The 15,305-nt window shown below is 40.9% G+C and overlaps 1 protein-coding gene across 6 annotated transcripts in view; it reads right to left on the reverse strand.

Moving 5' to 3' along the window:
- ANAPC10 (anaphase promoting complex subunit 10) overlaps positions 1 to 15,305 on the reverse strand; it is a 69,721-nt gene that overhangs the window by 24,424 nt on the left and 29,992 nt on the right. The gene's annotated exons all lie outside the window — the stretch shown is intronic.

Below are 15,305 nucleotides of genomic sequence, written 5' to 3' on the forward strand. Positions count from 1 at the left end.
TGATTGGGAATGGGACAAAACTGTGCCTGTGATCCTTGCACAACTCCATATAGTATCCTCTCTGGATAATGTCCAGTGACCTCATTTTGATCAAATCTGTTGGTAGCCATTTGCTCCCAAACTGAAAGAGCATGACACCAGCTGGGGGTGGGGAGGGGAAAGAGAGTCCAACTTCAGATAGGGTTGAGCTACTGACCTTGTCTCAGCACTCTGGCTTGGTTCCAGCTATCACTTGCAAAGTGATTTTCTATCTTGTACTTCAGGGACTGTTTCAACATGCCATATGACCTGTAGTCCCTTCTACAGTGTCTGGCAGGAACAAGGATTGTAAAACCACTTTTCTGAGGACTCTGAATAGCCTCTGCTTTTTATAAAGTTTCTCCCTGTAGCACTGATAGAGTTGGGAAGTGATTTGCCTGCACCTTTGATATCAATACTAAGGCCCCATATACCCACATGAAACAGATTTATGTCACACACTTTCGAGGAGAAACCCGCAGTCTTCTTTTATATTGAGAGGACCATACTTACAATACTGACCACTCATGCTAACACTGCTTGTGAAAGCATATGGACCGTGTCAAGTATATTTCATACATTTATTTTTGTGATAAGGCTGATGTTTACAGGGCTTTCATGCCCTGGCTGCTTGTGAAGGGCCTGTATAGTGAGGAAGTCACTCTTCCAGGTTAAAAAAAAACCCTCCCTCAACAGAAACCCTGAGTCCGCGGCCACCAAAGATGACAGCTCCAGAGGGTGTGAACCTAACAGGTAATGATCACGTTTGGTAGCGACACCAGGTTGAATCTGGACAAGTAGACATTGACAAACTTTATGTCCTTATAGCATGGAGGCCGGGGGAGCTAGAAAGAGGTAAACGGTGGGCCAAGAGACCCCTTACTGCTTGCTTCTTCTGCCACATCTGGGCTATGTTGCCACTTCATGGCCAGACACTGCAGGGAGGAAGTGAAGTTGATGGTGAGGCTTGGCTACCTTAAGCAGCAGCTGGGAACAATAAACTGGATATTAGGGGATAGTGATAGGCAGATACTTTCCTAGTCTGTTAGGGAAGGCAGGAAATCTCCACTCCTCTCATCTTCCCAGAGAAGGGATAAACCACTACAGCTTGTCTAGGACAGCCACAGACATCCTAAACACAGTTACACACTACTCTGCCTCAAAGTCTATTGTTTCTATATCTGACACCCCCCACCCTCTTAACTCTGATTTGGACAGCTGGCTTTCCTCCTTAAAAGGAGGAAGAATTCCTAGGATGGGTGAGTAACCACGCCCAGAGGAATCAGCACTAGTCTTTAGTTTGGCTTTTTCTGTGTTAATGTGCCACTCTGCACTCTGAGAAAGTGAGCAGGGGAATTGGATACTGAGGATTAGCTGCCATGCTGAACTCACTGAAGCTGAGCAGGGGAACCAGTGCTGATTATATTTATATCCCCTTTGGGAGTTTGTCCCTATGAGCTTGCGTCAGAGATGGCAGTTGCTGACGCTACAGGGATCAAAGTGAGATTTCCCATTTGGCATGCTTCCATTTGGCATCACTGCTCCAGTGCAGATGGGGAAGGAGCTGCTTGCCCCTGGAGGCAGTTTTTCCAATTGCCTTCCTCTGTTGCCAGTACCTTACAGGTCTGGTTCTGCCCCCAATCTGCATGGTGTCTGAAGTACCCATTTTAATATATCTGTGGACCTTACCACAGAACATTAAGATGCATGTACAGGTGTCAACAACATAGCTAAAGAGGTTGTGAACATATAATAGTGTCAGTGTAGTCACTGTGTTGCATACATCGACTGTTGCTTCTTTTCAGAAGCCGTCCCAAAATGCCCCCCATACTGACAGTTAAGTCGGTGCAAGCGCTCCTGGCAACGACATGCAAAAGCAATTTAATTACTATGGTGGCTGTACATCCATGTAACTTAAGTCAACTTTATTTTGTAGTGTAGACTTGTCCTAATATCCTGGGACCAACACAGCTACAACAACACTGCATACAATCATTTGACTTTGGCAGCTAAACTACTAAGATGACATCAGCAACATTTAGTCAGTCAGAAAAATGGATTGACTATAATACCTTGAGCAGCAAGTTAAATCTGCTTTACCTAGCTTGAACCTAGTGTTCTCAATTACCTGTGAGACAGTTTTTCTATTTGATATTTTATGAACCTGAACAGAAATCCAGAATCTGCCAACATACTGCACTGAGTAGTTTGGCTGCCAATGTCTCTAACAATATGCTAAAGAATGTAATAACACAAAAATGAAAACAGGCATACACAAAGACTAAAATGCTTCAATTTTAAAATAAACTTTATTATAAGTGTCTTGGAAACTACAATTGGGTCAGATCTGACCAAATCTGGGGTTGATCTGATCCAAACAATATTATAGAAGCCATTCTATTTGAGCCTGAATGCAAGAACCAAGTAACAGTTGCAATACCAGATGCATTCATGTTATTTTAAAATATCATCTACCAAGATACACTTTACCTAAAAAAATTGAAATGAGATTTGACATATTCAATTGGTAAGAGTTAATATTTAAATCTCTCTTTTCCTGACATGCCCACAGCCCCACTCCCCACATACACATACTTCCATGTTCTCTTTTCAAGCAGAAAAGTGAGGGACATCTGGCCCTTTTCTAATATATTTATTTATATCACAATTGATACAACTTTTATTTATATCACACAAAAAACTCTCTACTCACTTCTTTACTTTTGAAGTGTTAATGATAATCTGTGGAAAGAATCTTGTGAGCCTACCCTAGTAAATTGTAATCCAGAAATCCCTACAACTTTTAAGACACAGGGACTAATATATATCCTATCCCACTTCACTCTGCAAATACACAGAGCCTTTATTCCAAGAAGAACTTTCAGTAAAAAATGATGTGTGAACAGCAGACACTGATGTTCACACAAGCATACTGCATACAACCCAGCAGGCGATTTTTCTGTTTTTTTTGGATTATACTCTGAAGGTGCTGGCACAATGGAATTTCAATACCATAACTGCTTATTTGTCTATGTGCCAGCTTCTGAAATAACAGGTAAAAACAAAACAAAACAAAAAAACAAAAAACACAAAATAAAACCCCCTCTCTTTATAAATTTATGGGAATCACAAAATGTTTTCAATTCTCCAGTTCAAATGATGTAATTTATAACCATGACACAAACAGAGAAGCAGCACAAAAGAAGGGAAAATACAGAAATAACATAATGTTCCCAAGGTTCAGTTTACAAGGACCTCACACAAAGTTGTTTTTTTTTTTTTTGCAACTCTTACTAGAAACAGTATTATTTGCTAAAAATGAAGTAGCTGCCAAAGCTATGATCCATCTAAAGCAAACATGTTTAAGATGGAAATAGAGTGTTAATGCTGAAGAAAGGCAGAATTGAGTATACAAATTTTCTCTAAAAACTGTTGGAGACGGCACTACACTAAGTTTGTTTTTTCAGCTTTTTGATTGAAAATTGATTGCATTTACAGATAGAATTCTTAAATTATATAGCTACCTTAAAACAATAACAGAAGTAATCAAATCTCAAACTTTCTAATTAAACCTTTATTCCTTCAGTAGGTTATTGGGAATTCAGCACTAGTCTTGGTTCACATGATAGAACAATGGGAAAATTTTCCGAATGGTTGAACGCTAACTCTGACAAGTGTGGAGAGCCAACTACAATACATTATATGGTAGCATAACCTGCCACCCACATTGCTGAGAGAACAGCTTTCAAACACATGCATTGAGCTGTAAAACCACAAAATCCCTTATTACATATTGTCTCTTACTTTAGGTGAAATATACCATCTTTTCCCCCATTTACAGATCTGCGGGGGGTTTTTAAAACTGTCATCTGTTAAGTTTATTCAATAGTTAAAACAGTCTTTTACAAACTGTTTCACAAATGCTATCTTGCCTGTTTTGTTTTTACACAGGCAAACAAATTATCACTGTCTTACAGTATACAATGAAGTCTGACATGTCTTCCACAGTTTCCCACAGCTTATTTAGATATCTGGTGCTGTTTCTTTCCATGTGACATTCACCAACCTTCCGTAAAATGACAAAAGTCTAACGTAGGTGGCATCTGTATAAAACAGATTTAATTTTTAAAGACTTATTTCTGGGATGAAATGTTTTTGGGCTTTCTGATATTTTAATGAAAAATACATGATCAACAGTCATAAAAAGTCATACTCAAGATTATGTTCTTGATAGGAAATGTAGATGTACTGTATTTACTGTGATTATTTTCTATTTCTATCCAATACAAATGGATTCTGGGGATTATATTGTCATAGGACGTATGGTTCTGGATATTGGTACATTCATGTAAATAGTCAGCACTGCAGAATGACAAATATACTCCACCCTCATTACAACACACCGTGATTCCCAGCCAAGAATTCTTGTCTGGTCAGAAAAGGGTGCATTACAATAAAAAGCAATCCAACAAGCCAAATTACACAAGAGGACTCGAGCCACAATGTTAACTACAATTGTTAGGATATATAGCTCTGACTGGGGAAAGTGAGATATTTAACGATTTTATGAATGTACATGACTTCCTTGCTACAAGAAAGATCACTTAAATTTTTGCTGTGTACAAACCCTGCTCAGTTAATGATTTTGCCCCATGTTTGCTGATTGAATAATCGCATTCCAAGATAGTTAGAGAATATACAGTTTCTTCTGGGGTTTTCATTTGCAACTTTGTTGGCAGGGGAATTTTATTTGCAAGTGTTTCTATTATACCGACAGGGTCAATTAATCCAGTGAACTATTGGTCATTCTGTCTGATAGCTCAGTGGACTATTCAAGCAGCCACTTTCATAACTCACAACTGAATGCAGCCAGTTACCCTGGTAAACATTACAGCACTGACTGTCCATGGGGATTTAAGCATGTTTATTTTGGTCACGTACAAAGGTAATGTGATTTTTTTCACATTTTGACACAATACTAATATAATTGGAGATTAATTTTAAATGCTTTTTAAAACAATATTGATTGGCTCCTTTAGATTTAATAGGAAAAGATTCAAGTATGTGGGTGCTTGGATACATAAGCATTTATTGGTCTTTCTTGGAGTGCCAGGAGGTGGCCAACATTGTCAAGGAAAGCTAAAAACAAAAATGTTCTTGGTCCATCTTAGTGATGAAATTAAATGAGAGGCACTTTCAAGGACTCAAAAACTTCTTGGATGTAGTAGAAAGGATTAAAAGCTACAGATAAAGCCCCTGAAGATGTATACCTTAACTGAGTAGCAGATACACAAGAAGAAAATACAGAGAACAAGGGGAGGAGGGAGGAAGTAGTACAGAGAACAAAACAGGGTGATACATAACAGAAATACATAACCAAAATAAAGACATTTTAACTACATGGGACAAATTCATCCCTGGTGTAAAGAAAAGGTTACCTACCTTCCATAACTGGAGTTCTTCATGATGTGTGGTTCCTATCTGTATTCCACTGTGGGTATGCATGTACTCCATGCACTTGAGACCAGAACATTCTTACAAGTAACATAGGCATGGACCAATGGACACGCTTTCCCTCCTCTGCTCTGAGAGTGTGTGTGTGCGCGCGCGCCACTCTCCAGTTCCTTCTCTATCATGAATCAAGTGTCTTGATCCAAAACAGGGGGGAAGGAGGACAGGTAATGGAATACAGATTGGGACTACACATCTTGAAGAACTCTAGTTACAGAAGACAGGTAACCGTTCTTTTTCTTCAAGTGATGGTCCGCGTGTGTATTACACTGTGTGTTATTGACAAGCAGTATTCATAGAAGAGGGTGTGAGGACTTCTGTCATATTTATGATTGTAACACAGCTGACACAAAGGATGCATCAGTTGAGCAGGCTTACGCTAGGGCATGGTACCTTGTGATGGTCTGAATAAAACTCCACATCTCTGCTTTACAGATACCAAGGAGTGGTATCTGCCAAAGCAGTTACCAAAGCAGCCTTTGCTCTGGTGGAGTGGCCCTTCACTCTGCAAGGTGGAAACACATCAGATAACTGGTAACAGAGCAAGACAGAGCCCAAAATCCACTTGAATAGTCTTTGTAAATAAAGATCATGATTACCTTTTATATGTTCCACTAGGCCTACACAGAGCCCAGGCTAAAAAAGCTTTGCTCTTTGAAGATAGAAAGCCAATTCCCAACATGTGTCCAGGGAATGGAGACTGATCCTCAATGGTGGTATGAGGTTTAGGAATAAACAGTCACAAACTGGGACATAGGTAATCTGGCCTAGCAGTCAGAGCTGGAATCATGGGCGGTGCGACTCCTGCATTTGGGGAGGCTAGGCCTGAGTGCCTGAAGCTCCCTAGAAGTGGAGGAAGCCCCCATTGGCCCCCAGACCGTGGCCCTACCCATTGCTCCACCCCAAGGCTCGCCCCCACTCGACCTCCTCCCCCAAGGCCCCGTCCATGCTCCACCCCAGGCCTCACTCCCATTCTGCCCCCTCCCCCGAGACTGCACGTAAGTATGTCCCAAAAGTAATGTAGGACTTCTACATTAATTAGACGATATGCCTCACTGTATGTCAGGAATCAGGACCTGCAGCTGGGTCTGGGACTAGTTAGCTGCCTGTGATGGGGTACATCTACCCTGCACTGACCCAGCTGGGGTTAATCACACACTGGAATGAAGAGGCAATGCCCCTTTGCCCCTGCTGGACATGCTCAAACTGGAAACAGGATATAAAAGAGTGTGGCCCAGCTCAGTCTGGGCTGGCTCAGGAGGACAGCAGATGCATGCTGCAGGCTCCTGCCAGGGAGTTGCTAGAGCTACAGGCTGCAGAGGCCCAGCCTCCCCAAATGCAGACATTGAGGTGCAGAAGGTCTAATACCGGTCTGCATTAGCCTTTCTTCTTGGAGATGAGGAATTATTATGAATAAAATCCCTTTCCTCAATGTTGAAGTAGTACTGACTCAATGGCACTTATTAGAAAGAGGAAGTCTACCTCCCGTAAGAGTCGCCTCTCGTGACAGTGGTCCCGGAAAAGGGACTAGGACACTATGGTGTAACCAAAGTGGACAGTATCGAGAACCTATTTGTCCATGGTTATTCTCTACTATACATGCAAAAATTGAGCAAAGCATCTACTAAAACAGATCTTGGAAGTGGGAGGACCTTAGGTAAATTCCCATCAAAAGTACTATTTGACAGGCAGTTGTAGCTAGAAAGAGGTGGCACACTCTCCTTGTTCTGCTGCACCCTCTGACACTTACATGGGGATTCATACCCTCTGGTGAAAGAAGGGCTGTGTGTTGGTCTAGGCTGAAAAGGTTGGCTTGTGTATTTCCTTTTGGGCGCTGAGGTGTATATCCTCAGAAAACAGGGGGCTGCCCTTGAATCATTTAATGACTACAATGACTCATCAGTCTGTTGATTTAACAAGCAGTCCCCTTGAAAAGGAAGGCTCCACAGTGGATTGTACTTCCCTGGGGAAACCTGAGGAATAAAGCCAGGACTCCCTGCATATAACATGGGTAGTTGCTATCGATCTAGAGGCTATATCCGCATAGTATACTGCAGCTTGAAGAGATGATCTGGCTATCAGACTACCCTTGTCAATAGGGACTTGGAATTGCACTCTGTCCTCCTGAGGGAGTTTGTCACTAAATTCCAAAGCCTTGAAGTAGTCGCTGAAATCATACTTTGCAATAGTACTTAGCTATTTAGAATTGTAGGCTGTAGATGTAAATACTTTTCTCCCTAGAAAGTCCAAGCATTTGGCCTCCTTATCTGAGTAAATCTTGTGTGTTGTCATCTACTCCTTTCTGTATAGCCTGAACAACCAGGGAGTTGGGGATACAATGTGTGAAAAGAAACTCTGCTCCCTTAGTAGGAACAAAGTACCTCTTTTCTGCTCTCTTACGAGTGGGTCTCTTGTTGCTGGGATGTTCCATGCCACTTTGGCAGATTCTCGTATAGTATTGTTGACCAGGAATACTATTGTAGTAGGTCCTGTACTCTGCAGAACGTCCAGGAGTTTGTGGAATGACTCAGACTTCCTCCAGGGGAATCTGAAGGGCATCAGCAAATTTCTTAACTGCTCCTGAAACTGTTTGTGATTGTCCAGTGAAGATAGTAATGCTGCTGCAACCGCCTCATCAGGAGAAGACGACCATATGTCTGATTGTACCAGCGGTACTAAGAGAGCCAGCGGTTGTTTTTGCTTCCTCCATAGGCTCTGGAAAGAGTTTAGGTGGGTCCCCTGATTTAGAAGGATGGCGAGAGTTTTGGTAAAAGGATCCAGCATGGGCTGAGGTAGACCTCGTGGCATAGGATACCACACAACCCAGGGGAGCACATCATCTTATATCATCATATTGTGCCTCAGGAAATTCTGGAACCTCTATCAGGGCTGATGACTTTTGGAGGAGGCAGTGGTGGTCCTTCTTCCACAACAGGATCGCGTAATTAAGAAAATGCGGGCTCCATCTCCAAAGGTAGCGCCCTTGGAACCATCAGTGAGAAAATACCCCAACCAGTACAGGGAACAGGAGAACTATTTCTTTCATAACGTTCATGAACAGATATTGTCACAATCTCCCTTGTAAGAATCAGTTCTGATAGGATGAAAGATTCTGGATCCAGCGGGACAGTCATGTCCTCCAAAGTGGGATATTTGCCGCCATGAGGCATCTTCTCCCTCTGAACTTTCAGTGTCTGCTCAGAAGTGTATGTTGGTGCCGACGGTGTCTGGAATGGTCATCTGTCCTTCACCGGTACCGACTGTCATACTGGTCTAAGCTCACGCCCCTTTACTAAACAGTGATGGTCCCACTGCTGCCAATGTTGCCAAAATGGAGGTACTCCTAGTTCTGGCAGCCTGCAGTTTGGTACCATGATCTCGATGGGTTTTTGAGCTTCCCTGCACCAGATATGAAGAGTCACCAGACCTTGAGATTGTAGGGGAACCAGCACCTCCTCTTAGAAGTGGATCTAGAGGGGGATTTTTCCAAGCCTCAGGGTGAGCCTGACACAAGGAGTCCTTGGCTCTACCTTTCCCTGCTCCTGTATCTGAAGTTGTAGTGCTGGGCAGCACATTCGTCAATGCCATTGCCCACTGGATGTGGGGGGTCTGCCCAACCCAGATGCAACTTGGGCCTGATAGCGCACTCGATTATATGTTTTCTAAGCCGTAACTCCCATGCTTGATGGGTTCAGGGCGGGAAGAGGTGACTGGTACTTCACTTAGTGCAGACACAAGCTTCTGCGAGTATCAGAGGGGTAGCCGTGTTACTCTGAATCTGTCAAAAGCAACAGAGGGTCCTGTGGCACCTTTAAGACTAACAGAAGTATTGGGAGCATAAGCTTTTGTGGGTAAGAACCTCACTTCTTCAGATGCAAATCACTGAATGTGAATAGAATTCATGGCCAGTTAAAGTACTACTGAAACCCAAGTGATTAGAAAAGAAGAAATACTATGTCTTTTCAGCCAAATAAGTTAGATATTGTCTACATGAGAAAGTTGAACTGGTATTTACACTGACACAATGAAACTAACATAAAAGGATGTGTAGATACTATTTTGATTTAGTTTAAGTTGATGAAGAACATGTTTAACTAATCAAAATAAGCCACTTTTACACTGAAATAAGTGTGTCCACACAGCCTTTTGCATCAGTATTATATTGGTTTAAAAGCTAACTCAAGTAGGTGCAACTTTCTCACGTAGCCAAACCCCTATAGAAAAAAAAAAAATCTATTAAAATCAAAGTGTCTAATAATAAACAGTCAAGAACTCACAAATAAACAGTCAATTTATAAAAACGTTACTAACAAAGTCCAATTAAACAGTGATTACTCTTCAATTAGTGGGATGTTGCATAGAAAAATCCCCCAATGGGGTTAAGGTGTGCAGATGAATCTAAGTGAGCGTAGGTAAATACTAGCAACAATGAAATCAACTGGACTTTGTTAGTCTAGTACTCAAACAACAAGCTAGCAGCTAATTTATAGTACAAAATAACTGTTTGGTGATTTGTGTAATGAAATAATGTAATGCCTCTGTTATATTTGCAAATAAATTGTTAATTTTTAAACATAATTGATAGCAAGTTCACCTTGGTTAGTTTTCAACAATCCCCGAATTAATAGCCTGCTTGGTTTAGGAACACTTTGTGAGGCAATGGACAACTTTTGGTAGTAACCAATATCCAGATATCCATCTCCAAGAGCTGGAGATGGGAGGATAGTGCCCCACTCCACTATGAAAGTATTTTACCTACCAGCGCTGCTATAAGCACACTTAATTCTAGACAATTTCACTTGCAGCAAGTACACAAGAGAAAACATCTACATGCAGAATAGTGCTACCTTTCATTTCCAGGTGCCAGCCTGAAATAGTAGAAGGGGAGGAAGAAGGAAGAGAATGTGAATGCAGTGTTGCTAGGGATTGGAGCACGGGGCCTCATGTCATGACTCAGTATGTGACCTTGAACAAGTCACTCAACCTATTTGCAAACCATTTACCCCACCTTTAAAATGGCTACAATACACTCACTCTGCATAATTCAAAGGAGTGTTGAGAGCTGCTACACTATACAGACTATCAAAATTTGCATTTGACTGCCCATTGAGCTAACAAGCAACTGTTTTTTGTTTGTTTGTTTTTGGAGATTACAAGTGTGTTTCATAAAGGTAATAGTGTTGATGTACTATACTTCTGTAAGGCATTTGCCATCAAACCACATGATATATTAATTAAGAAAGCAGAACAATACAAAAATAATATGGCACAGATTAAACACTGGTTAATTGAGCAGTCTCAAAATGTAATTGTGAATGGGGAATTAGATCTCACGGAGATTAGAGAGGCTACAAAAAGAGAAAACCCAATAATAATGAGGGATTTCAACTATCCCCATATTTCCTGGGAACATGGCACCATAGGCAAGATGCAGAGATAAAATTTCTAGACAGCATTAATGACTGCTTCTAGGAGCAGCTAGTCCTGGATCCCATGAGGGGAGAGGCAATTCTTGATTTAGTCCTAAGTGGCTCACAGCATCTGGTCCAAGAGGTGAATATAGCTGAATCGCTTGTAATAGCAGCCATAACATAAATAAATTTGACATCTTTGTAATGGAGAAAATACCAAAGAAACCCACCACAGTAGCATTTAACTTCAAAGTGGGGAACTACACAAATATGAGACTAGTTAAACAGAAGTTAAAACAGTCACAAGAGTGAAATGCCTGCAACCAGCGTGATACAGGCTTAAATTAAATGTATAACTGAAATAAAAAAAGCAGTAAGAGGACAAAAAACATGGCCACATGGCTAAACAGAATAAAAGATATGGTTAGAGACAAACTGACAATTGGAAGACAAATCCTACTGAGTAAAATAGAAAGGAGCATAAATTCTGGCAAGTCTAATGTAAAAGTATAATTAGGCAGGCCAAAAAAGAATTTGAAGAACAACTTGCAAAAGACACAAAAACTACCAGCAAAATTCCGTTTAAGCACATCAGAAACAGGAAGTCTGCCAAACAATTAAGTGGAGCCACTGGACGACTGAGGTTCTAAACAAGCACTCAAGGAAGACAAGGACATTGCAGAGAAACTAAATGAATTTTTATGTGACAAATCTGAGAAACTGTCTCAGACAGAGGTGTTGATAGAGGAGGTTTTGGAACAAACTAATAAATTAAACAATAAGTCGCAAGGACCAGGTGGGATTCACCCAAGTGTCCTAAAGGAACGCAAATATGAAATTTCAGAACTACTAACTTATTGCTTAAATCAGCCTCTGTACCAGATGACTGGCAAATAGCTAATATGATGATGATTTTTTAAAAAGGCTTTAGAGGCGATCCTGGGAATCACAGGCCAGTGAGCCTAACTTCAGTACCAGACAAATTGGCTGAAACTATATAAAGAACAGAATTACTAAACACACATACATGAACCTGATATGTTGAGTCAACACAGCTTTTACAAAGAGAAGTCATACCTCACCAATTAGAATTCCTTGAGGGGGTCAACAAACATGTGGACAAAAGTGTTCTAGCTGATATAGTGTACTTGGACTTTCAGAAAGCCTTTGGCAGGGTCACACACCAAAGGCTTTCAGCAAAGTAAGCAGTCATGGGATAAGAAGGAAGGTCCAATAACTGATTAAAAGATAGGAAATAAGGAATAGGAATAAATGGTCAGTTTTCACAATGGAAAGCAGTAAATAGAGGGGTCTCCCAAGGATCTCTACTTGGACCAGTGCTCATCAGCACATTCATAAATGAGCTGGAAAAAGGGTAACAGAGAAGTGGCAAAGTTTGTAGATAACTATCTTGAGTAATTTAGTGTCAAGTCCAAAGCAGACTGTGAAGAGTTACAAAGGGATCTCACAAAACCAGGCAACAAAATGGCAGTTTAAATTCAACGTTGATAAATACAAAGTAATACACATTAGAAAACAATCCCAACTGTATATAGAAAATGATGAGGTCTAAATTAGCTGTTACCACTCCAGAAAGAGATTGTGAAGTAATTGTGGATAGTTCTCTGAAAACAGCTGCTCAATGTGCAGCAACAGTCAAAAAAGCTAATAATTAGGGCTGTCAATTAATCGCAGTTAACTCATGTGATTAACTCAAAAAAATCAATCACAATTAATCGCACTGTTAAACAACAGAATACCAACTGAAATTTATTAAATATTTTGGATGTTTTTCTACATTTTCAAATATATTGATTTCTATTACAACATAGAATAGAATTTGTTTTTTACAGTGCAAATATTTGTAATAAAAATAAATACAAAGTGAGCACTGTACAATTTGTATTGTGCTGTAATTGAAATCAATATATTTGAAAATGTAGAAAATATCCCAAAATATTTAAATAAATGGTATTTATTATTGTTTAATCACATATTTAATTGTGCTTAATTTTTTTAATCGCTTGACAGCCCTACTAATAATGTTAGGAACCAGTAGGAAAGGGATAGATAATAAAACAGAAAATACAATTTCATTATATAAAGCCCTGGTACACTCACACTGAATATTGTGCACCATTCCGGTTATCTCATCTCAAAAAGATATATTATAATTGGAAAAAGTACAGAGAAGAGCAACAAAAATGACTAGGGGGTAAGGAACAGCTGCTATAAGAGAGATTAAAAAGACTAGGACTGTTCAACTCAGGGAATAAACAACTGAGGGGAGATAAGATGGAGGTCTATAAAATCATGAACAGTGTGGAGAAAGTGAATAAGGGAATGTTATTTACCCATTCATGTGTTATGTGAAGCAGGCATCACCCAATGAAATTAATAGGCAACAGGTTTAAAACAAACACAAGGAAGTACTTCTTCACATAAGGCACAATCAATCTGTGGAATTCATTATCCGGGGATGTTGTGAAGCCAAAACTATAACTGTGTTCAAAAAGAATTAGATAATTCATGGAGGATAGATCCATCAATAGCAATTAGCATAGATAGTCAGAGACACAACTGCACGCTCCGAGTGTCCCTAAACCTACAACTGCTAGAAGCTTGGACTGGACAACAGGAGGTGGATCATTTGATAAATTGCTCTGTTCTGTTCATTCCCTCTGAAGCATCTGGCACCACCAATTATGGGAAGACAGGATACTTGGCTAGATGGACCATTGACCTGTCTCATTATGACCGTTCTTATGGAATCATCATCAAGAGGCTGTACAGTAACTCCTCACTTAAAGTCGTCCCGGTTAACGTTGTTACGTTGCTGATCAATTAGGGAACATGCTCATTTAAAGTTGTGTAATGCTCCCTTCTAACGTTGTTTGGCAGCCGCCTGCTTTGTCTACTGTTTGCAGATAGAGCAACCCCTTGCAGCTAGCTGGTGGGGGCTTGGAACCAGGGTGGACCAGCAGCCCCCCATCAGCTCCCCCTAAGTTCCCTGTGCAGCAGCTGCCCAGCAGGCTAGCAATTGCAGCTGTCCCTCCCCCCCAATTGCCATATGCTATTCCTGCCCTCTGCCTTGGAGCTGCTCCCCGAGACTCCTGCTTGCTGTGCGGGGGGGGGGAGGGGGGGAGAGGGGGGAAGGGAAGGAAGAGGGGAGCTAATGTCAGGGTGTCCCCCTTCCCCCTACTCCTGCACCCCGCTTACCCCATCTTCCATAGAGCAGGGGGGACACATCAGGGCTCAGGACGGAGGGAGCTTGCAGCAGCTGCAATCTCAGCAAGCTGATCTAATTAACAAGGCAGTGTACTTAAAGGGGAAAGGCGCATATCTCCCTCCATTCCTGCTGCCTTGTAGAGAGAGAGTTAACCCTTGAGGGTTGATGAACCCAAACTTCAGCCAAGTGCTAGTTCATCATTTAGCAGTAAGGGAAATACTCTACCCTCTGACTCCTCCACCTCAACCAAGCTTCACAATCATCATCACGATGTACCAGTATTAAATTGTTTGTTTAAAACAGAGAGAGAGAGAGAGGATGAGAATGTGTGTACACACACACACACACACGTCTTTTGTCTGTTGAAAAAAAATTCTCTGGAACCAACCCCATCATTTACATTAATTCTTATGGGGAAATTGGATTCACTTAACATCGTTTCGCTTAAAGTTGCATTTTTCAGGAACATAACTACAACATTAAGTGAGGAGTTACTGTACTTCTAGTGTGGTCCTATAGGATCAGCTCTTGGCCCTTAACTATTTAACGTTTCTATCAATAACCTGGAAGAAAAAATCATTACTGATTAAGTTTGCTAATAACACAAGGATTGGGGAAATAGTAAATAATAAAGAGAAAAGGTCACTAATACAGAGCAATCTAGATTGATTGATAAGCTGGGTGAAAGTTTTTGTTCTCTGTTTGTACAGCGCCTAGCATAGTGGGGTACTGGTACATGCCTGGGGCTCCTAGGCACTCACTATCACAAATAAAATATTCATTTAAATTCAGCCAAATGTAAAGTCACATCTATGAATAAAGAATGTAGGTAACGTTAATAGACTGGGGGCTCTATCCTGCAAAGCAGTGATTTTGAAAGAGTCTTAAGAGTTATGGTGGATAATCAGCTAACCATGAGCTCCCAGTACTGTGGCCAAAAGAGCTAATGTCATCTTGGATATGTAAACAGGAGAATATCAAGTGGAAGCAAGGAGGTTATTTTACCTCTATGTTTGACGCTGGACACAGTAGTAAGTAGTGGTCATGCCAGTTCTGGCATCCACATTTCAAGAAGGATGTTGACAAACTGGAGAGGGTTCTGAGAAGAGCCATAAGAATAACTATAAGGCATATTT

The sequence above is a fragment of the Trachemys scripta genome, chromosome 5, assembly GCF_013100865.1.
Source record: "Trachemys scripta elegans isolate TJP31775 chromosome 5, CAS_Tse_1.0, whole genome shotgun sequence".
Classification (NCBI taxonomy): domain Eukaryota; kingdom Metazoa; phylum Chordata; order Testudines; family Emydidae; genus Trachemys; species Trachemys scripta.